This window comes from Apodemus sylvaticus, chromosome 4, assembly GCF_947179515.1.
Source record: "Apodemus sylvaticus chromosome 4, mApoSyl1.1, whole genome shotgun sequence".
Lineage (NCBI taxonomy): Eukaryota > Metazoa > Chordata > Mammalia > Rodentia > Muridae > Apodemus > Apodemus sylvaticus.
In genome coordinates, this window is record NC_067475.1 from 42436716 (window position 1) to 42459502 (window position 22787).

The 22787-nt window shown below is 39.6% G+C and overlaps 1 long non-coding RNA gene and 1 pseudogene across 1 annotated transcript in view; both read left to right on the plus strand.

The window, feature by feature from the left end:
- LOC127682106 (uncharacterized) overlaps window positions 1-14379 on the plus strand; it is a 100692-nt gene extending 86313 nt beyond the window's left edge. Inside the window, exon 3 of the long non-coding RNA XR_007977351.1 lies at window positions 14322-14379. This is a non-coding gene — a long non-coding RNA (uncharacterized LOC127682106). The remainder of the gene's footprint in view (window positions 1-14321) is intronic.
- Window positions 14380-16561: 2182 nt separating this feature from the next.
- On the plus strand, window positions 16562-17478 carry LOC127682744 (40S ribosomal protein S2-like; annotated as a pseudogene).
- Window positions 17479-22787: the final 5309 nt, after the last annotated feature.

Consider the following 22787-nt stretch of genomic DNA (forward strand, 5'->3'; position numbering starts at 1 on the left):
TTTGAGAATTGCTCTTTCTAAGTCTATGAAGAACTGAGTTGGAAGTTTCATGGGGATTGTGTAGAATCTGTAGATTGCTTTTTGCAAGATACTAAAGTATACTATCATATCATCTGCAAATAGTGATAGTTTGACTTCTTCCTTTCCAATTTGTATCCCTTTGACCTCCTTATGTTGTCTAATTGCTCTAGCTGGGACTTCAAGAACTATATTGAAAAGCTATGGAGAGAGGGGGCAACCTTGTCTAGTCCCTGATTTTAGTGGGATTGCTGTAAGTTTCTCGCCATTTAGTTTAACGATTAAACTAAACCGTTAAACCGTTACCGGTTTGCTGTATATTGTTTTTATTATGTTTATATATGGGCTTTGATTCCTGTTCTTTCCAAGACTTTTAGCATGAAAGGATGTTGAATTTTGTCAAATGCTTTTTCAGCATCTAATGAAATGATCATGTGTTTTTTTTTTCTTTGAGTTTGTTTATGTAGTGGGTAGCATTGATGGATTTCCATATATTGAACCATCCCTGCATCCCTGGGATGAAGGCTACTTAATCATATTGGATGATGGTTTGATGTGTTCTTAAATTCAGTGTGCAAGAATTTTACTGAATATTTTTGCATCAATATTCATAAGGGATATTGCCCTGAAATTCTCTTACTTTGTTGGATCTTTGTGTGGTTTTGGTATCAGCATAATTGTGGCTTCGTAGAACGAGTTGGGTAGTGTTCCTTCTGTTTCTATTTGGTGGAATAGTTTGAAGAGTATTGATCTTAAGTCTTCTTTGAAGGTCTGATAGAATTCTGCACTAAAACCATCTGGTCCTGTGCTGTTCTTGGTTGGAAGGATTTCTATGACCCTTTCTATTTCTTTAGGGGTTATGGGTCTGTTTAGATGGTTTATTTGATCCTGATTTCATTTTGGTATTTGGTATCTGTCTAAGACATTGTCCATTTCCTCCAGATTCTCCAGTTGTGCTGAGTACAGGTTTTTGTAGTAGGATCTGATGATTTTTTAAATTTCTTCAGTTTCTGTTGTTATATCTCCCTTTTCATTTCCTAATTTTGTTAAATTGGATACTGTCTCTGTGCCCTTTGGTTCGTCTGGCTATGGGTTTATCTATCTTGTTGATTTTTTCAAAGAACCAGCTCCTGGTTTTGTTGATTCTTTGTATGGTTCTCTTAGTTTCTACTTGATTGATTTCAGCCCAGAGTTTGATGATTTCCTGTCTTCTTCTCCTCCTGGGTAAATTAGCTTCTTTTTGTTCCAGGGTTTTCCGTTGTGCTGTTAAGCTTCTAGTGTATGCTCTCTCCAATTTCATTTTGGAGGCACTCAAAGCTATGAGTTTTCCTCTTAGCACTGCTTTCATTGTGTCCCATAAATTTGGGTATGTTGTGCCTTCATTTTCGTTAAATTCTAAAAAGTCTTTGATTTCTTTCTTTATTTCTTCCTTGACTAAGGTATCATTGAGTAGAGTATTGTTCAGTTTCCATGGGTATGTGGGCTTTCTATTGTTTTTGTTGTTATTAAACACCACTTTTACTCCATAGTGATCTGATATGAGGCATGGGATTATTTTGATCTTCTTATATTTGTTGAGGTCTGTCTTGTGACCAAGTATATGATCAATTTTAGAGAAGGTACCATGAGGTGCTGAGATAAAAGGTATATTATTTTGTTTTGGGATGAAAAGTTCTATATATATATCTGTTAAATCCAATTGGTCCAAAGCTTCAATTAGTTTCACTGTCTTCCTGTTTAGTTTTGGTTTTTCTGATCGGTTCGTTGAGGAGGAGAGTGGGGTGTTGAGGTCACCCACAATTATTATGTTAGGTGCAATGTGTGCTTTGAGCTTTAGCAAAGTTTCTTTTATGAATGAGGGTGCAACCACTTTGGAAATCAGTCTGGTGGTTCCTCAGAAAACTGGGCATGACACTTCCGGAGGACCCTGCTATATCACTCCTGGGTATATACCCAGAGGATTCCCTGGCATGCAATAAGGACACATGCTCCTCTATGTTCATAGCAGCCCTATTTGTAGTAGCCAGAAGCAGGAAAGAACCCAGGTGTCCCTCAATGGAGGAATGGATACAAAAAATGTGCTATATTTACACAATGGAGTACTATTCAGCCATTAGAAACAATGAATTCATGAAATTCTTAGACAACTGGATGGAGCTAGAGAACATCATACTAAGTGAGGTAACCCAGTCTCAAAAGATCAATCATGGTATGCACTCACTGATAAGTGGATATTAGCCTAGAAACTTGGAATACCCAAGACATAATCCACATATTAAATGATGTCCAAAAAGAACGGAGGAGTGGCCCCTGGTTCTGAAAATACTTAGTGCAGCAGTATAGTGGAATACCAGAACAGGGAAGTGGGAAGGAGTAGATGGAGGAACATGGGGAGGGAAGAGGGCTTATGGGACTTTCAGGGAGTGGGGAGCCAGAAAAAGGGAAATCATTTGAAATGTAAATAAAGAATACATCGAATAAAAAAAAATGAATGAGGATTCCCTTGAATTTGGAGCATAGATGTTCAGGATTAAGAGTTCTTCTTGGTCAATTTTTCCTTTGACCAGCAAGGAGTGTCCTTCCATGTCTCTTTTGATGACATTAGGTTGAAAGTCAATTTTATTTGATATTAGAATGGCAACTCCGGCTTGTTTCCTGAGACCATTTGCTTGTAGAATTGTCTTCTAGCCTTTTACTCTAAGGTAGTTTTTGTTTTTGACACTGAGGTGTGTTTCCTGTATTCAGCAAATTGTAGGGTCCTGTTTCCTTATCCAGTCTGTTAGTCTATGTCTTTTTATTGGGGAATTGAGTCCATTGATGTTAAGAGATATTAAGGAGTAGTGATTATTGCTTCCTATCATTTTTGATGTTAACTTTATACTGGTATGGTTATTTTCTTTTGGGTTTGATGAAAGAAGGTTACTATCCTGCTTTTTCTAGGCTATAGTTTCCCCCCTTGCAGGATATTTTCCCCCTATTATCCTTTGTCAGGCTGGGTTTGTGGAAATATTGTGTAAATTTGGTTTTGTCATGTAATATCTTGGTTTCTCCATCTATAGTGATTGAGAGTTTCGCTGGGTATAGTAGTCTTAGCTGGATTTTGTGTTCTCTTAGAGTCTGCATGAGCTCTGCCCAGGATCTTCTAGCTTTCATGGTGTCTGGTGAGAAGTCTGGTGTAATTCTAATAGGTCTTCCTTTATATGTTACTTGGCCTTTTTCTCCTACTGCTCCTTTTTTTTTTTATTGAAGTTTCTTCCTGTCTCTGTACCAATACCATGCAGTCTTAATCAATATTGCTCTGTTTGTTTAGTACACTTGGGGTTTTGATTATTATGTGATGGGAGGTATTTCTGTTCTGGTCCAGTCTGTTTGGAGTTCTGTAGGCTTCTTGTATATCCATGGACAAGTCTCTCTTAAGGTTTGGGAAGTTTTCTTCCATAATTTTGTTGAAGATATTTGCTGGCCCTTTAAGTTGTAAATCTTCACTCTCATCTATACCCATAATCCTTAGGTTTGGTCTTCTCATTGTGTCCTTGATTTCCTGGATGTTTTGGGTTACAAGCTTTTTTGCTTTTTGCATTTTCTTTCACTGTTGAGTCAATGGTTTCTATGGTATCTTCGGTATCTGAGATTCTTTCTTCCATCTCTTGTATTCTGTTGTTGATATTTGCATCTATGGCCCCTGATTTCTTTCCAAGGTTTTATATCTCCAAAGTTGTCTCCCTTTGTGATTTCTTAGTTGTTTCTACTTGTGTTTTTATATCCAGGATTGTTTTGCTCAGTTTCTTCATTTGTTTGTTTGTGTTTTCCTTTAATTCTTTAAGAGATTTTTGTGTTTCCTCTTTCATGACTTCTGTCTATTGACTCAATTTCTCCTGCATTTCTTTGTGTTTCCTTTTTATTGGCTTCTATTTGTTGACCCATATTCTCATGAATTTCTTTATGTGATTTTTTTTGTTTCCATGTCTTAGTTAGTGGGCTTCTAACTAAGTCATGTTCCCATGTATTTCTTTAAGAGATTTATTTATGTCCTTTTTGTGTTCCTCTAACAGCATCATGACCAGTGATTTTAAATCCAAATCTTGTTTTTCTTGTGTGTTGGTGTATCCAGGACTTGCTGTTGTTGGAGTGTTGGGTTCAGATGCTCCCATAATGCCTTGGTTTCTATTAGTAATGTTCCTATGTTTGCCTTTAGACATCTAGTTCTCACTGGTGTTATATAGTCTTATTGTCACTGGCTGGTGCTTCAACCTTCTGTGGACCTTTAAGGCTATTTCCAGACACTGGATGCCTGGGTCCTCTGGCCCAGATTGCTGATGTGCTGCCTTCCTCTTTTGTGACATTGAAACACTGCTGAATCTTGCCCCAAGCAATGTTATACTTGGGTTGTCTCAGTGAACTAGGTGCTCCCCGACTGCTCTGCCATGGAGAGAAGATAGCGGAGGAGAGTCACTCCCTCTGCTGATCCCCACATAGGATACAGGCCCCACAACAGGCTGGCTGGTAGACAACTGCCTATGTGCTCAGGTCCTAGGCACAGGCAGACCCCTGGTGGTTTGTGGCCCCAGAGATCTTAAACTCAGGATATCTCAGTAGCTGGTGCTGCTTTTCTGCCCAGGCAGGCAGGGAAGATGGCAGTGGGCAGTCACCCCCTCTGCTGATCTCCACGTAGGACACAGGCCCCACGACAGGCCTGCTGGCAGATGAACTGCCTATGTGCTCACATCCTGGGCACAGGCAGACCCCTGGCGGTTTGTGCCCCCAGAGCTCTTAAACTCAGGATATCTCAGTACCTGGTGCTGCTATTCTGTCCCAGCAGGCAGGGAAGATGGCGGTGGGGAGCCACTCCCTCTGCTGATCACCATGCCTCTTTTTTATAGTAGTAATAAGCATCTGAGCTCAGGTCATCATGTTCTCAAAGCATAAGCCATTTCCTCAGCCCCATGGTAGTTTTTTTTTAAAACTAAACTAAGCTTAAATCTCATTCCCAGAACACATAAATGGAAAGCCATCACTTTTCAGAAGTCATAAAAGTAATTCTGATAACCATCCATTGTCTTTTAGAAAGAGAATAAAACAAAATCAATCAGGAGAGTGAATTCAGAAATTAGCACTTAGTGGAATGTCCCTATCATCCCAAAAAATGGTGGGTTTCAGTAGTTTCTTTAAGCAAGGAGGAATGTGGAGGCAATTGGGAATGTAACTTATTCACCTGATATAATTGTCTTATCGGAAGCTTATAGATGAATAAGCTCAGCCTTTCTCATTCTTTCTGAACTGTGACTAGCTGGTTCCACTCAGTTGTTTTAGTCCAAACTCCTTTCCACGCTGACTGATTCAAACTGGCTTCTTTTGGCTTCTGACTGAATTTCTCTGCTTGACTTCAAACTAAGTCTGGCAATCTCTTCTAATCTTCTGGCTCCTTCTCATTCTCTTGCTCATTCTGTCTTTACCTGCAACCTGTCTCTATAAAACTGTACCAGTAAAACTGCTTCCTCTTACCTACATGGAACTGCAATAGCTCAAAAAGGAATTTAACTTTACTGCTTTGACTGAACTGAACTCAAATGGCTCAATTCCACTGCACTGAACTCAACTGAGTGCACCAAACTCAACTGCCCTCCACCCGTGACTTACTCTCTGGGGCTCTTAAGTAACCTCTTTTCCCTGAGATTTTGATATATCCTATCTCTGACTAATTCTGTCAAAATTTTATTTGAGTCCTTCCTCTGTTTACCCCTTAATTAGACATTCCTTACAAACATGGTTGCTGCCCTCTACAAATTAACATTACCTACATTGATTGAGATTGAAAGTGTGTACTAAGGGTATGTCTATTTTCCAGCCAAATCATACTGTAATTGAAGGTGTGTTTGCACCAACCAGAGGGATTAAAGGTATGTCATTCCAGCCAGAGCATACAGATCTATATCTTTTGATGTGATCTTTTTCCAGAGAAGCCATAATGCTGGATTAAAATTCCTTTATAGGCAATTACTTGGTATTTACATTTCTAAATATGAATGTATCCATAAATGTATTATATCTCTAGAACTTCACAAATTAGCAGAGTCTAAAATAGGCATTATGAACCAAAGTTCTTCTAGCATCAATGAGCTTTCACCAGCTTTCTAAACTGTAAACACACAACACTGGTGATTTGGAGGAATCCAGAGCAGTGTACAGCAAACCTAAAGTAGCCATGCCAAGGCTGTGCTATGTTTTGTCTCTCTGTCAAACATGCTATACCAGTATTTTCTTTACGGAAAAATTTCCAGATTCTAAGGCCTTGAACAAAAGTACTCAGTATACAAAAAAGAGACTTTAAACTGCTTTCTGTTTTACAGTGATTACGTTTTTATTTATATGCCACACTGTTGAAGAGAAGCCACACAGTTACTAAAACATTAGACAATGATAAAATACATTCTTGACCCCTGTCTGACCACAGATCCCTCTCTTATAAATCGTGGCCAAAAGCAAGTGATTGCTGGTTTGGAGCAAAGCCTTGTAGACATGCATAAGAAATGGCAGTCACTTCTCACTTGGTCTGTGGAGAATGAGGACACTCATCATCTTTCCTACAAGCTACAGTGGCACCATATGCTGTGCAGGCGATTTCACTGATCAGAGCCAACTATAGCCAAGAACTGCTGAAGGGCATTTTGCCTCTGGCAGGCATGGTTGTGACACTCCTCCTGGGTTTCCATGGGTGTTACCTATACAAAAAGGCTAACAGACCCACAGTCTTCCAAAAAGTTGCTCAGAGAAGAGAAATGAAACAAGAGTAAAAAGAAATAATAAATAATAGTCATTTTCAACAAAAACAAATTTGACCCGATATATAATCTCCACGATGTAAATGTTTTATTTTCAGTGCAGATCTGGGCAAAGCTGGCATTGTTCCTGCTCTGTGGAAGCACAATTTTTAATAATATGCTCAATCTTCACTATCAAACAATGACCCACACTTTAATAGGCACTCTAGACATTACTCCCCATTTCTGTAAACTCAGTAAACTGTAATAAAGGTATTTTATGGGCAGTAGGGTTATTTTTTTAAAGAAGATATATTATCTAGATTTCATCAGCACATAAAAATGTTATCTTGGGAACCCTGGAAGATTCATATATTTCTAAATTATAGCACATTGCTGTCACTTTCACATGAGATCATTCTAATTTTGTAAAATATATATATAATAGCTTGGACTGGGTCATGTTTCACACTTTATTCTATTTGAATTAATGATATTATTTACTCGGAGCTCGGCTGCACACTGGCCTCACATCCGATGAGGTAGTTCATAAAGAGGGAGCAACATAATAAATGAGGAAAATGTTATTTACTCTCTTGCCCAATTCTCAGGAGCTTGGTGTAAATTCCACTCAATAAAATGTGTTGGGTTTGCTTCTGTGTTCCTTTAAGGCTGGAGAGACAGGAGCAGTCAGCAGGAGTGCTAGGAGTCTCAGCCTTTGTAGGGCATGCTCCTGGGCCCCTGCAGTTCTCAGTTCTGGAACTCCTTGATCCTAGAAACAAAACATTCTCCTGCCATAGAACTTTAGTGCCTGGAGCTCAGCATATCCTCCCTAGTCCCAGGAGAGGCCAGTAATACCAGACAGCAAGGACTCCAGTGAGTTGTGCACAATAAACCTTTCTCAGAGAAGCTATACATTAAAAAAAAAATTATGCACTGAATGAAACCTTAGTGTTTCCAAAGGTATTCTGTTTGGCATCTAACAACCTGGTCAGAACCTAAATGTGATTCCAGTGCAAAGCCTAAGTGGACTTTTGATGAAAAGAACTACATAACCCAAGAGTTCAGGAAAGAGGGGAACAGAATTCCTAAGCAGGATTGGAGGAGCAAAGATCCAGGCTTATCTTTGGCATACATTTCAACCCTACATGTTCCTGACAAGACCTTTGACATCACAAGAAACACAGCAGTAGTCATCACAAGGCCAGCATGCATGCCAGGAACCCCAGACCATACTTGTTTATCATGTTTGCCCAGAAATCTGTGGTTGCCGTGGCTAATCTATTAACAGACAGCATTCTAGTACTTAATGCTCCAAGGCCCTAGTAGAATATCAACTTAGTATTTTAAATACCAGTGAGCCACAGTCACTGTATCAAATCCAGACCTGCAATATTCAGTCTGAACTTATTCATTTCCTACCAGGAAGAATATTTATGAAAATAAAGACTTACTAGTCCTCAGTAAACCCAGGGGAGCTAGTTTGGATCTCTCTGTATCAGTTTTATTTAGAACTCGAAAGACAAACAGGAGAGTATTTGCCTTTAAGTCTCAAACTGTGGTCAACAATCAGTCCAGAGTTTACCGTCATTTTCTTGACATCTTGGGGGAAGATATATAGTTTACCTTGCTCTTCAAATCTTTTCCACCTGGCAATCTCTAATTACTTCCCCCTGTCAGAGCTGCTGCTATTCTATAATAAACTGGACATGGCATTTAGTTCCCTTGCCTTTTTAATGCAAAAAATAATCACAATTATAATTCAACAACAAAATAAGAGTAAACAAGTATCATTCCCACTTTAGAACAGCCTTCAAATAATAATTAGCTCACTTTTAAAAAAGCAAAACTACTCACAGACAATTTTATGCTGTGTAGGACTTAACAGATACATGAGGAGACTGGAAAGAAAGAATCCCATTTTAGCAACATAAAATACTGCAGGCTGGCTGGAATACTGGCAGCCATTTCTACCCATGCCAGCTCCTGGCTCCCCTTTCTACATTCAGAGTATAAGGTCAGAGACTCAGCCATCCCCATGTTGAACAGATTTGTTAAAAAGAAAACAGATTATATTCCAGAAAATTCCAAAGAAAAACTAGGCATTTTCACACACTTAAATGAACACTTGACCTTGGCAATGTAGCCTAGTGCAGGATACTCAGTTGTAACTTGCAGCAAATTTACAGATCCTCTTCTCTCGTGGCCCATACTCACAGTGTACCTATCTGCATATTCTTTTTTAAAATGTGCTCATCACTCTTATTTGTCTATGAGCATACTGGCAAGTTCCCCAGAATCCACATGGAGGTCAGAGGACAGTTTACAGGAATCAGTAGTCTTCTTCTATCATGCGGGTCTCAGGGACTGAGCTTAGATCCTCAAACCCGGTAGCAGGTCCCTTTCCTCAGCTACCTTTCCGCCAATCTTTCCCATTCATATCGTTTGTAAGTATGTCTATAAATGCTACATCTGTAGTCAACATTTATTGACTGTTTGGTTGTCATCATTCCTTGAGAAATATGGTTGCATAATATTTACATTGTATCAGGTACTGTAAATAACCAATGATGGTTTCAAGTATACAGGAAGCTTTCACAGGTTCTATGCTATTATTGCTTCATTGTACATAAAACCATGATCATTCTGGAACCAACTCCTGTCTATAATAAGACAAGTGAGTATGTATGGACATATACATATATCCAAATACAAGAACATATATATATAAAACATACAAATATATACTAGTACAGAGTTATGCACAGTCTAAATTTAGCTTTCTAATGGCTATCTGTAAACTTAATCATTCCTTTTAAGAATGGTCAATATATTCCAGTACCATATTTGTTCTTTCAGATGAGTATCTATAAGCACTTGGTTTTAAGTGTTTTTTCAGTGTTTCATTTTATCCTATATAATGTGGGGTGAGCAGCTGAATTAAAGTTCTTAATTGTTCTAGCAATCTATGAAATAGGTCAATATTATTTTGTTTAAGGCAAGGTCTTATCATGGAGCCCTGGTGATCCTTGAACTTACTACATAAAGAAATAGAAGCCCAAGGATGGAGAAAGATGAAGCACTGAGGTGTGTTTGTGTGTGTGTGTGTGTGTGTGTGTGTGTGTGTGTCTGTGTCTCTGTGTGTGTGTGTTTGACTTGTGGGAAGAGAGAGGGTCAAAATGTCTTTTGTGTCGTTTTCTGTCTTTTAAGGTTTAGGAATAACTAACTAACTAGTGGGCTTGGTTGTGTGTTTCCCTCCATTGATGAGTGCCCAGATTTCCCTTAGTTATGAATATCAAACGTGTTTAAAAAGGAGTTACCACTAGCTGCTGATCCAATAGCCCCTTAATACCATCAGTAATTTGCTGAATTTATCATTAACTGTAAAATATTTCACTGACGGGTCTGAAACTAGAAGAATTCAGGATTGACTGTGTTCATTCATAAGACACTGAAATGAAATTCCAGACCCAGGCCTATGAGTTGACAGTGGAAATCAACTGTCATTATTTAGATGCCCTGTGGATCTTTGTTTTCAACTAACCATATGATGATTCTAAAACATGGGTTTTTAGGAGAAACATTAATTTTCTCATTTGTGGTTGTCTGAGGAGAATGTCTGTATATCCCTAACTTGTTATTTTAAATTGTTAATAAAATAATACAATGGAGACTGTTTTGAATTACATGGACTCACAACAAATTTTCTTCTTTTAAGCAAAACAAGAAAAGTCAGAACACAAGTAAATATTTTAAAATTTCACACAATAGTGTGATTATATATGTCCTTAACATTATTTTGCTGTTCCTAGTATGGGATACTGAATGCCTAAAACACCTTTTTAATATAATGAAACAATCTTATTCATAACAGCTTCAACAGTGTGGCATAGCCATGCTTGTGTTCAGAAATTATGGAAACATTTGGTTACATAGAATCTTTGATCTTCTCACCATCAATAGAGTCATTAGATGGGGACTCTGTATATAAGAATGATAGAGTTCTGATATATAGGATGCCATTCTTTAATACAACACGATCAAAAGTGTTATACTATCATTAAGGACAGAGAACATTGAGATCCAAGCATTCCTTATCCCCCTAAGTGGCCTCTTTTTTTTTTTTTATAATAAACTACTAAGCTCATTTTCTCCCTCAGTATAAAGGAGATGTGATATATCCTCAAGGCTGTCATGAGAAATACTTTCAGAGATTAAGAGGCTTCATAGGTAGGAATTTCACCTTATGGCTTTTAGTCTGAATCTGTACCATTTGCATGCCTCTCTATCTCTTTCTATCTATTGGTCTCTCAAGTTCACCATGTCAGTCATAAGTCTATCACTTGCTAGCTGGCTGGAATAATTGTTTTACCTTGGAATTTTCACCTTAACTATCAGTATCAGATATAATAGTTTTGCTTCACTGACCATCTTTCTTTATATCTTTCCTTCTTTCCTTTCCTTTCCTTTCCTTTCCTTTCCTTTCCTTCTCCTCTCTCTCTCTCTCTCTCTCTCTCTCTCTCTCTCTCTCTCTCTCTCTCTCTCTCTCTCCTCTCTCTCTCTCTCTCTCCTTCCTGTGGTTTTTCAAGGCATGGTTTCTCTGTGTAGCTCCCCTTACCCCCAATTCAGTCAGCTCAGATCTTCATTGTTCTTATTGAACATCTTGCTAGCTATTTCCAATCTGTCTATATTATTCTGGTTTCAGATACTCAAACGGAAACAACATTTCACCAAATCTTAGACTGGATACCGAGAAGATCATTTGCTTTGTGCTTTTCATAACTTAGTTTCAATTTATGTAAATGGATGAGTTCTTGGAACATTATCTACAAATCTAGTAACAGTGACTATAAATGGCCTTGTTAATGCACCTTTCCTATCCAAAAATTTAACTTCTCTCTCTCTCTCTCTCTCTCTCTCTCTCTCTCTCTCTCTCTCTCTCTCTTTCTGTCTGCCTCTCTGTCTTTGTTTCTGTCTCTCTGTCACTCACTCTTTTTCTGTATAAGTGTGTGTGTGTGTGTGTGTGTGTGTAGAAAAGATTGAAAAACCAGATGGTTGAAATTATTGGACCACATCCAATATCCATTACAGTATCTAACATTTGTGTAGCTTTCCGAAACGTTTTTTTTTTTAATATATATTCTTTATTTTCCTTTCTTAGGCCCATATAAAGTTATGCTCTTTCTATTTTATGAACACAAAAACCAAATTTTGGAGAGTTTCATGGAAAAGCTGATGACACAGGGAGAAATGGAAAAGCCATGTTTTCTAAGGTCGGCCGCTTCTAAATTCATCAATCTTTGAAATACGAAACCTGATGTAAAAGACTGAGAAGTGAGGGTGGGGTCATACAATCTGTTTGAAGTCTTGATTCCTACAAAGATTATAGGCTGCTATGAGCAAATCAAATAAGCCTTTTGAGCCTCAGTTTTATGATTTGAAAATGAACAGAGTAATTTAGGCTTCCAGGAGAGAATGTAAGATATTGATAAGACAGCCAATGAAAATGTGATTGGTTAAGAAGCATGTATCCTTGATTCTTCTTCTTTTGTATCTACTATCCACACTGAACCCATTCCAGTAAAAATCTAAACCTGGGTTTATGTAGTTTAAACATTTATAGCATGTGTGTGTATGTATGTGTGTGTGTGTGTATGTGTGTGTGTGTGTGTGTGTGTGTGTGTGTGTGTGTACACCTGTGTATGTTTCAAGGCATGTACATGGAGGTAAGAGTATAACTTGAAGGACTTGGTTCTCTCCATGGGACCATGTGGGTCCCAGGCATTGAACTTAGAGCATTAGAGCTTACAGAAAGAGGCATTTTGCTGTCTCTAAAGTTTCCTAATGCTATATATAGCTACTAAATTTTTTACATATTCTAGCATAGAGATTTTCATGATGTTCTGTGAGTTTTAAATATACTTTTAATAATAGGAGACATAGAATACACACATACACAGTTGTTCTTTATATCTTTTGAAATTTAAAAAGTAAGAACAAAAATGTCAAGTATCAACTAAAGCTATTTGCAGAAAAACTGGGATACCCAGAGAGGGATGCACAGAAATTATCTTATTGTATTCCATGCAAAAAGAGAAAGTGTCTGAGACAACAGGCAGAGTAAAATGTTTAGGAATTGAATTTACGTCTCAACAGTTCCATTTTGGTGATTATTTTTGCTCAGTCAAGCCCTATAAATTCATTGTAGCAAAGTCAGAAGCATCCAAGGGGGCTTTATTGCCTACCATGGCTCTAACGTGCCGGACAAAAGGTCATGTGTTAAAAACCTAAGCCCTAAATTCATGCATGGATGTTATTAAGAGGGGAGGTCTTCAGAAGTAATTGAAGATAGTTGAGGTCAGAATGCTGCTTCTCTTACGGTCAGGCTGTAGAATTGAAAAATGGAGGAAAGAAACCTGAGTGTGCACACTTCTGCTGTCTTACCATGCTTCCTGCCACCTTATGACCTGAGAAGAAGTCACATGACTCCTCCTCTTGAATATCTACTGAACCATAAGACACACATGTCTTGATCTTTATACATTATGAAGTCTAAGAACTTCTATTAATAAAGTTTCTGGCTAAATTAAATTTTTTTGCTGCCTACAGTGAATACTTTGTAGTATATTAGCACAGAATGTCTACAGACATAACTGATTTGCTCTTATACATGGTCTGGCCAGTGTATAGGAACACTTGGAATGGGGGAAATGCTAAAAGTCTAGCAGGAACAAGAACCTGTGATTCCTGAGCACAGCCTGGAGTAACCCAGGGGTAAATAGGGTAGATGATAGGAGATGATCCTTGGGAAGGCAAACATGTGGAGTTCTTTCTTAAAGCTTAATGTTGATGGAGAACTTTGCTTTGAAGTCCCAAGCCAGAAATCTCTTCCACATGATGATTCTCTTTCTTTTCTGTGTAAGTTTGTGGATAATGATTTTTATTAATTTGTCAATGTATAATACTGAGTATAAATAATGTCTGTGACTGAATAGTAAAATGTGTAGAAATTAAGAGCTCGGCCGTGGAACATTGTTGTGACCCCACCTTGTCCAGCAGGAGATAGTGCGACACCAGGGAGTTTTCTTCCTCCAAGCAGATTATTCAGGAACCTTGAACAAAGCTTCTTCTTCCTCCGGGGAGTGCCCACCAACCCTTTTTATGCTGTCTCAAGATCAAATCAGATTAAGCCCCGCGGGAACTGCTGATAGGCTGTCTCTATTCGGAAGGGGCAAGAAGTAGCAGGCTTTCTAAATACTCAGCGGCCTTCTGCCAGCGAGGGGACAGAAGGCAGAAACTTTAAGGTGCAGCACTTAGCAGCTTCCTACAGAACATCCTCCTCAACCTGGGAAGGGAAAGTAATAGTAACTAGGTTCTAGGGCCATCTCTTGCCTTAGGTCTTTGACTCAGGCAACTTAATCTTTCATAGTATCTTAAGATGTGTACTTTTACATTTAATGGGTTCATAATAGAACTCTTTTGTTTTTCAAAATACATGATAAAAACATCCTTTTTCTAACTGTCCCATTTCCATCTTTTCTACAGTATCAACGTCTTAAGGAACTGATGAAAGAGGCAGAAAGATAGCTTAGCAGATAAAGAGGCTTGCCCAGCAAGTTTGAAGACCTGAGCTCAATTCCCAGAACCCATGGTGACAGGAGAAGATCAACTCCTATGAGCTGTCTTTTGACCTCCATATGTGTGACATGGCATGTATGTGTACATTTACTTTCAAAGCAATAATAAAGTGTTTAAAAATAGAATATGAAAAAGATCAGATGGAAACATGGGTCACCCCCAAAAGAGAGCATATAGACTTGTCAATAATAAGGAGACATCTTCAGAACAGGAGGACTTAAGATAAAATACATCTTGCTCCTGAAACTCAGTCTTTTCCTCTGCCCTCCAAAGCCTACATCCTACAATGTTGATTTTTTTTAAAATTTGTTATTGTGTAAATTTCCTCCTGTTTTGGTGTGGAATTAAGATGTTTGCAGTTTTCCCACTTATGTTGGATTTGTAAGGTTTTGTATAAATAAACAGAGTTTCCTATACTGACAGTTCTCACCGGATCCATCCACAGTACCAGAAGTTCTCCTGTACTCCTAGAAGTAACTAGCTCCTTTTTATTTTGCTTAATTTCCTATAATATTTTCAGAATTAAGTTCTCAACAAACAGGGAAATAACATTTTAAAGATACTTTAATAGAAACATATAAAAATACAATTTTGCCAATGTGTTTTTCCCTGTAAGTGAATTGGATTTCAGAAATAATGGAGATTGTATTTTTATCAGCCATAGTGATATAACAAGCTACTGCAGAGGATTATTTCATTCAGTCACTTGTCTATCATAATAATACATTTCCTGAAGTATAGACTCGATCTAGCCTGCTCACCATTTCCCCCAGAGTACCCGGCACAGAATCTGTCATAGAATACAAATACACATTAAACAGTATATAAATAATTAAACAATCTTATTTTCTCAATATCAAAGTTCAATAGCCATTTTTACATTGGGGGAGGGGTCTAAGAACAAGCAAGTTGTCGAATAAAATCTATTATGTATGTCATGTGACATGTGATAAGGGATGGGAACTGTGCTTCCTACTTTATTCTAAATGGTCAGGACTAACTGCTGCTTCCAGAGATTTCTGCTAGACACAAGTATCCCAGAACCAAGTCATCACTTCCTTATTTTGCTGATCTAAATATTTGTGTTCTCATTCCCCCAAATTCACATCTGATTTAAACCCCATCTGAATGTGATGTTATTGAAGGTAAAACTTCTTCCTAGAGACTGGATAGATCATCACAGCTATGCCTTCATTGAGAGATTACAGTTCTTATAATGAGATAATGGACCTGTTCCATCACATGAGGACACCACAGAGAGAAAACACCATTATTAAAGTGGAAATGGGAGGAATCTCATCAGATTTCATATCTGCTGTCACCTTTATCTTGGTTCCTTGGTTTCTGGTATTCAAAAGCCACCCTATGCTGTATTCTGTGACAGAAATGGCCTAAGGCACTACTTAAGGTGTTTTGGTCTTTCACTGTGTTTCCTGGTCCAGTGAATGCAAACAAGTCATCAGGCTTAGAGAGGACTAGAATGCCTGGTGAGCACATCTTCAAAACTTAGTTCTTTTTCTTTCCCCAATCCTTTGCAAAAATGAAGACCTGTGATTGGATGTCACTGTTCGTTTGGGGAAGTCAACCACTGACGTTAATAAAACTGGCTACAAAGCTCTACTAATAGACTCCTTGGAAAATACAGACAAGGCTAGGCTCTTAACAGACAAGCAAGACTACACAGCGCCTGCAGTCAGCTGGATCATGACAGGTGGACTAGGCTTTCTCCCTTCATTCTTTGAGGTACACTGTTGTGTGCCATTCACCAGATCTGTGGCTGAATTAGTAGGCTGATCCAGATCTACTCTCCTCCATGCAGAATCTTTCTACTGTAGCACTGAAGTCACAGAAAAGGTTCATGAATTGAGAAATCCAACCACATCATACCTAATCAAAAAGGAAAATCATATAGGGCCCATTAGGAGTAGTAAAAAGTCACAGCTGACAGATAGCACAACTGAGGCACACTGGCAGTATGGAGTATGCCAAGTTGAGTTTTCTCTTAAGTTCTTTCCAGAAAGTCAGTAGTCAGAGTGGCTCATCAGTCAAAAGCTTTCTATCCCTCCGCTCACAGATTCTACATTGGCATCAAATTCCCACTGATGCTGGTGATATAGCCTCTTATATAAAAGAAATAATCGCTTCTTCTTCTTCGGGAAAACACCAAATGGCGGATGATGCAGGTGCAGCGGGAGGGCCCGGAGGACCCAGGGGCCCAGGATTAGGAGGCCAAGGCGGCTTTCACTGAGGATTCGGCAGCGGTTTTAGGGGCAGGGGCTGTGGTCAAGGCCGCGGGGCTCGTGGAGGTAAAGCTGAAGACAAGGAGTGGATCCCCGTCACCAAGCTGGGCCGCCTGGTTAAGGACATGAAGATCAAGTCCTTGGAGGAGATCTACCTGTTCTCCCTGCCCATTAAGGAGTCTGAGATCATTGACTTTTTCCTGGGCGCATCCCGAAAGGATGAGGTTCTGAAAATAATGCCAGTGCAGAAGCAGACTCGGGCTGGCCAGAGGACCAGGTTCAAGGCATTCGTCACTATTGGGGACTACAATGGTCACGTTGGTCTTGGTGTTAAATGCTCCAAGGAGGTCGTCACTGCCATCCGAGGGGCCATCATCTTGGCCAAGCTCTCCATCATCCCTGTGCGGAGAGGCTACTGGGGAAACAAGATTGGCAAGCCCCACACGGTTCCGTGTAAGGTGACAGGCCGCTGTGGCTCTGTGCTGGTGCGTCTCATCCCTGCCCCCAGAGGCACTGGAATTGTCTCTGCTCCTGTGCCCAAGAAGCTCCTGATGATGGCCAGTATAGACGACTGCTACACATCAGCCAGGGGCTGCACTGCCACCCTGGGCAACTTTGCCACGGCCACCTTTGATGCCATCTCCAAGACCTACAGCTACCTGACCCCCGACCTCTGGAAAGAGACTGTGTTCACCAAGTCTCCTTATCAGGAGTTCACTGATCATCTTGTGAAAACCCACACCAGAGTCTCTGTTCAGAGGACCCAGGCTCCAGCTGTGGCTACCACATAGGAGTTTTTATACAAGAAAAATAAATGAATTAAGTCTGCATAAAAAAAAGAAATAATCCATGAAGATCTCTTTTTTCCAAGTTATTTATTTATTATTTTGTTTATTTATATTGCAAATATTGCCTCTGCTCTAGGTCTCCCATCTCAGAAGTTTTCCCTCCATCCCTCCTCCCCTTTACCTCTGAAAGGGTGCTCCCACTAGGTATACCCTATCCCTGGAGCATCAAGTTTATATAGGATTAGACAAATCCTCTACCACTGAGTCCAGACAAGGAAGTCCTCTGCTCCATATATGCAGGGGGGCCTCTGACCAACTAATGCATGTTGATGGCTCAATTTCTGGGATCTCCCAGTTGTCCAGATTCGTTGGTTGCTTTGCCCTCCCTGTGGGGTTGCCATGACATTCAGTTCCTTTAATCCTTCAGGGGATCCCTTTTTCACTGGAATCGCAACCTCAGTCCAGCGCTTGGCTGTGGCTATCCGCATCTGTCTCTGTGAGTTGCTAGTAGAGTCTCTCAGAGGACAGTAATAGTGTCAGGGTTTGGTGCCAACCCATGCGATGGATCCAAAGTTGGACTGGTCACTGCTCTGCCATCACTTCAGTCTCTGATCCATTTTTGTTCTTGCGTTACTCTTAGGAGCAATTTTGGGTCGAAACTTTTAAATAATGCTGGTTGTTAGATGATTCCATTAGGCTCCTCACAGGCTATGTTATCACCTCCGTCCATCACCTGGCCACATGTGGGCGGCATATAAAAGGCCCTCTCACCACCCCAGTTCTCTCCCAGTTCCTATGTATCCCTGTCTGTCTCTCTCTCCCCTTTTTGTTCTCTGTCCCTTCTTCTCTGCTCTCATGGCTCCGCTCCTGTCTGTCTGCCTTTACCCCTTCTCCAGGCCCTCATTCCCCTCCCTTCTCCCAAATTAATCCACTTTATACCAGATCTATTGCATGACCTGATATTTCAGGGCAGTACCTTGGACTGGGTCTACCAAGTCACCCCTTACCGCCTTGTATTTCATAACAGTGGTCACATAACCAAATCAAGAATGTTATATATTATCAATAGTGCTGTTGTTGATTAGTAGGTTGTTTATCCAGGTTTCACTCTTGTTAGAAAAAATTGAGATATGGGTGGTTTAGTTAGTAAAGTTGCTGGGCACATAAACGTGAGGCCCTGAGTTCTGATCTCCAGCATCTACCCACCCCTTGCACACAAATTAGGCAAGGGTGTAATCCTAGCACTGGAGTAAGGGGTAAAGGAGGGAAGATACCAGAGTTCACTAGACAGACAGCCTACCTTAAATTGGTGGTCTCCAGGTTCAGTGAGAATCTTTTTCTCAAAAAGTAAGATAGAAATTCAATAACAGGTGAGGCAGAAATGAAGGAATTCTAAATAGGCCCCCTGTTTCTCAGTATACCTATCACACTATTGAAGAAAACTTAGATACAAAGAAATGGGAAGTTCCCAGGAATCTAATGCTTGGAGAAGAAAATGGCACTAGACAGAGGGGCAGCCTAGTTCATAGAAAGAGACCTCATGTAGTTCTAACAGCTTGTCTGACAAGGATGAGACTGAAGGTCAGACATTGACATATGCATGTCCTTATGTGGACATGCATATCCCTTGGTCCTCTGTTTAGACCTTGATCTCATTTCAGAGACCTGAAGATGAACTCAAGCATTTTGTTGGATCTTTTTATCCCTCTTTCCAATTCCCCTGCCCCCCAAACATACACGCTTCTACTTTGACTATGTTAGCTGACTTATTTTGTGTGGGGGTCACCAATTTCTATCACAGTTCCATCAATGACTCGTGAAAATGCTTGAAGCCTGAGTTCAATCTATAAAGTCCCTTATGGAAAGAAAGAACCAATTCCCTAGAGGTTTTCTCTGTCTGCCACAAGCCATGGCATTTGCATATTCACGTTATGCACATATACACACACACACACACACACACACAAACACAAATAAGTCATACTAGTTGGTAAGGTGAGAAATGAGGAAGGCAGCCCACATTGATCTCTAGATATCACCCATACTTATACATACATGTACATCCACATGCACACCTGCACACATCCACAAGAACACAGACGAGCACCCCCCTACACACACACACACACACACACACACACACACACACACACAAATTAAAAACAAAACGAACCAACTTCTGGACTAAAATCCAAATGACTACTGTGCCCATGCTTTCACATGAAGTATCTATGCTAGGCTGACCAGTTTGTGCCCAAGAGAACTGTAAAGGAAGTACAATCTTTTGGGTCCCATTGTGTCTTAGTTCCCTTCTAATTTCTCTGTGTCTAACACAGGAGGAATTTCTCATAAGAGCTGCATGTTTTCATGACACAGTGGAAGTGTGTGTTTCAATAGAGCTTGGTGATGCTCTTGTGCATTCAGAAACTCTGCTGTCCATATTAAGATTTACCTTCATAAAACCAGCAATTAGAAATTGCTTGCAAGAAAATAAACAAATAACTTGAAGTGTGTAGAGGTATGCACAACTCCTTAGCAAGTAGTAGTCATCAGAAAAGGCAGTCACCATCTGAATGGCAGCTACTATGTGAATAGCTGCTGCAGAAAGAATTGTCTCCCTTTCCAGGGAGGGGCCTCTCAGAGAAGCTGAGATGCTTGCTGTAATGAACTCTCTTCCCTACCTTTCTCTGGAGAAACTTTTTTCCTCTGGTAATAGAGACCTTCAAGGCTTCCTTTCCTTTGTGAGCCCTTTTGAATGTTAATGTCCTCTTTGTGACTCATTAACCTGGGGTAGTTGTTTGGCACTCTGAACACCAAGACATCCCATCAGGATGAACTGGGGCAAGGCAGCCTCCAGAAACACACCTGGGTCTCTGGGCAGTCATCTGTGGGCGATTGCCTCCAGGTGTTTGCCAGTGGGAACCCATTGAAAGTCAATGCAATTTAGAGCAATTTTTCTGGCAGAGGAAATTAACCTGCAGGAATCTGCAGGCAACAGGTGTATTTTGGGGCAGTCACACCAGCATCCTGCACTGTGGAGACAGGACCTTGACTACCAGGTGGCATGCAGGAGGCTGGGTAATTGGAGGAGGCAGGAAGTCAGTGCAGAGAAGATGGCCAAATTGCAGGTCAGCATGGGTTGGTATAATTATGGGTTAACCCTCTACTGCCTGTTCACCAAAAAAACTATTTGTGTGCTTGAGGATTCAGGAAATCTTTGCTAAAGGGAGAAGAATTATCACTCAAGCTCAAGTCGACTGATATTTTTTTAAGCTAAAGTTTGAAGCAAATTGTTTTTGGTTTAGTGTTTGGTACTCCAAATAGAAGATTGTCAGGAAGCAGGGTCCTTCAGGAAGGCACAGAAGTGAATTTTAAGTGCTTGAAAGCCTCCTGCCTCTGAAACAAACATAATTTTACCCAGAGCTTTTGGCCCTTTCCACTTCTTTTGAAAAGACACAGAGAGAAGCACACAGACTAAAGAACAGGAGGCAGCTCCCTCTTTCCTTTCTTCTTCTCTCTCGGAAGCTCTAACGTGCTCCCAGTTTGACTCCCTGTAATTCTCTTTCCTTTGGGAACATTGATGTTTATTGTTCCTTTCATATGAACTAATTGGCTTTGAATGAATTGAAATCACATAAATCTGAAGCCCTATACTAAACAGATTTCTCATTTGGCATAGATTTTTGTTAAAATCTCAATATTGACATAATGTGTATGGCGAATGCCAATAGAGGTTGAAGAATGTGGACTTCAGTTTTATTTTGATCTGAAGTTTATGATATTCTTTAAAAAGGATGTTGAAATATGTGTTATTGTCAAAGTAATGTGCTCTACAATTAATGGTGATTGTAAGGGCAGAAAAACTATCATCTCCGTTGTCTAAGCATTGAGCAGAAAAATTGATTGTTCTTATGAATACTAATAAAATATTGTATAAATTTAGGAGGGGTATGTACTTTTGAAGCAACCTGCAATTTATAAATTTAATATAATAAAGGACAGAATGACCGAGAATAGAATAAATCAGTTTTGATAGTCTTAAACCTGTTTTGAAGAATACTTATAGTAATCAAAATTGAACCTCAGCATTTTATACTATTTATTTGTCTGATCATACATGACAAAAATGTCAAGTGAAATTCCTGTTTATAATCCTTTGTTACTTTTGAGAATGAGTTGAGAGGAAATGTTCATTTTTGCCATCTCGAAATTTTGGAGGACAGGTAGTCATTTCAGCAGTAAAGTAAAACTAACATTTCACACAGATCATCAAGGAAAATAGCACCATGGACATGAGGAAATGCTTCCACACTGTGTCCTTAAAGCAACAGGCAACCGGGAACAAGCACAAGGAAAGGTGCTTGGTGTTAAGAGTCTAAAGTGATATGCTACTTAATTTTGTCAAACTGAGTGTCCCAATCCAGTGTTTGTCAAAAATGTGGTCCTTGATCTAGAGAGCCAGTACCATCCAGCTTAAGATGCTGACCTGGATGGGGGTGATAAGGAGCTGACAGTGACCCAATCAGCCAGGCAAAGCCTGCAGTGATGACGGCTGCACTCTTAGTCAGAAAGGAAAGACTGTTAAAGGTTTTATCCTCTATAAAGAGGCTGTGCTCTTTGTGTGAGGCATGAAGGTTCTTCTAGAAAATGTGGGAAATATATGTCTGAGTTTCTTTTCACTAGATACGCAAAGGTTATTGGAGTTATTAGATATATGCGGAATCAAGCATATATCACTGTGGTAAGTTGTGTGCACAAAGTTGACTCAGTAGGTTCTAAAAACACAGGACATGAAGTGGAGAAAGGGTGGGGAGGCAGGAGTGAGTCTGGGAGGAGTTAGGGCAGAAAGTGACAAGTAAATATGACCTAAATACATATTGTATGCATGTAAGAAATTCTCAAATAAGTAATTAATTTTTTTTTACTTTAAAATCCCCTTTCAAAGTGATTATTCAGTGTCCAGTACTTTTGGACTAATGGTCCATGGAATTAAGGAAAAATACCAACTTTCAGTCATGTCTCAAAGGAATAATATAGAGAATTCTTTTGGAGACAAAATTTTTCCTGTTATTTCAACACACAGAAAGTTTAATTCACTTATTTACCATAGGGGAGTGGATAATACAAAACTAGGATGGAATTGGAATTAGATTATTAAAAAACATAAAACAGTAACAACAACAACAGTAACAACAACAACAACCACATGTTTCACATTCTCTTTCATGACCCATGTGTCCTGAAGCCAATATTACCTGTCTGGGTCACTCCTTTCTAAACTGTTGATTGTGCCCACACTTAAACCTATTTACATATGGTCTCAAACTCAGAAAGAATACAGAAAG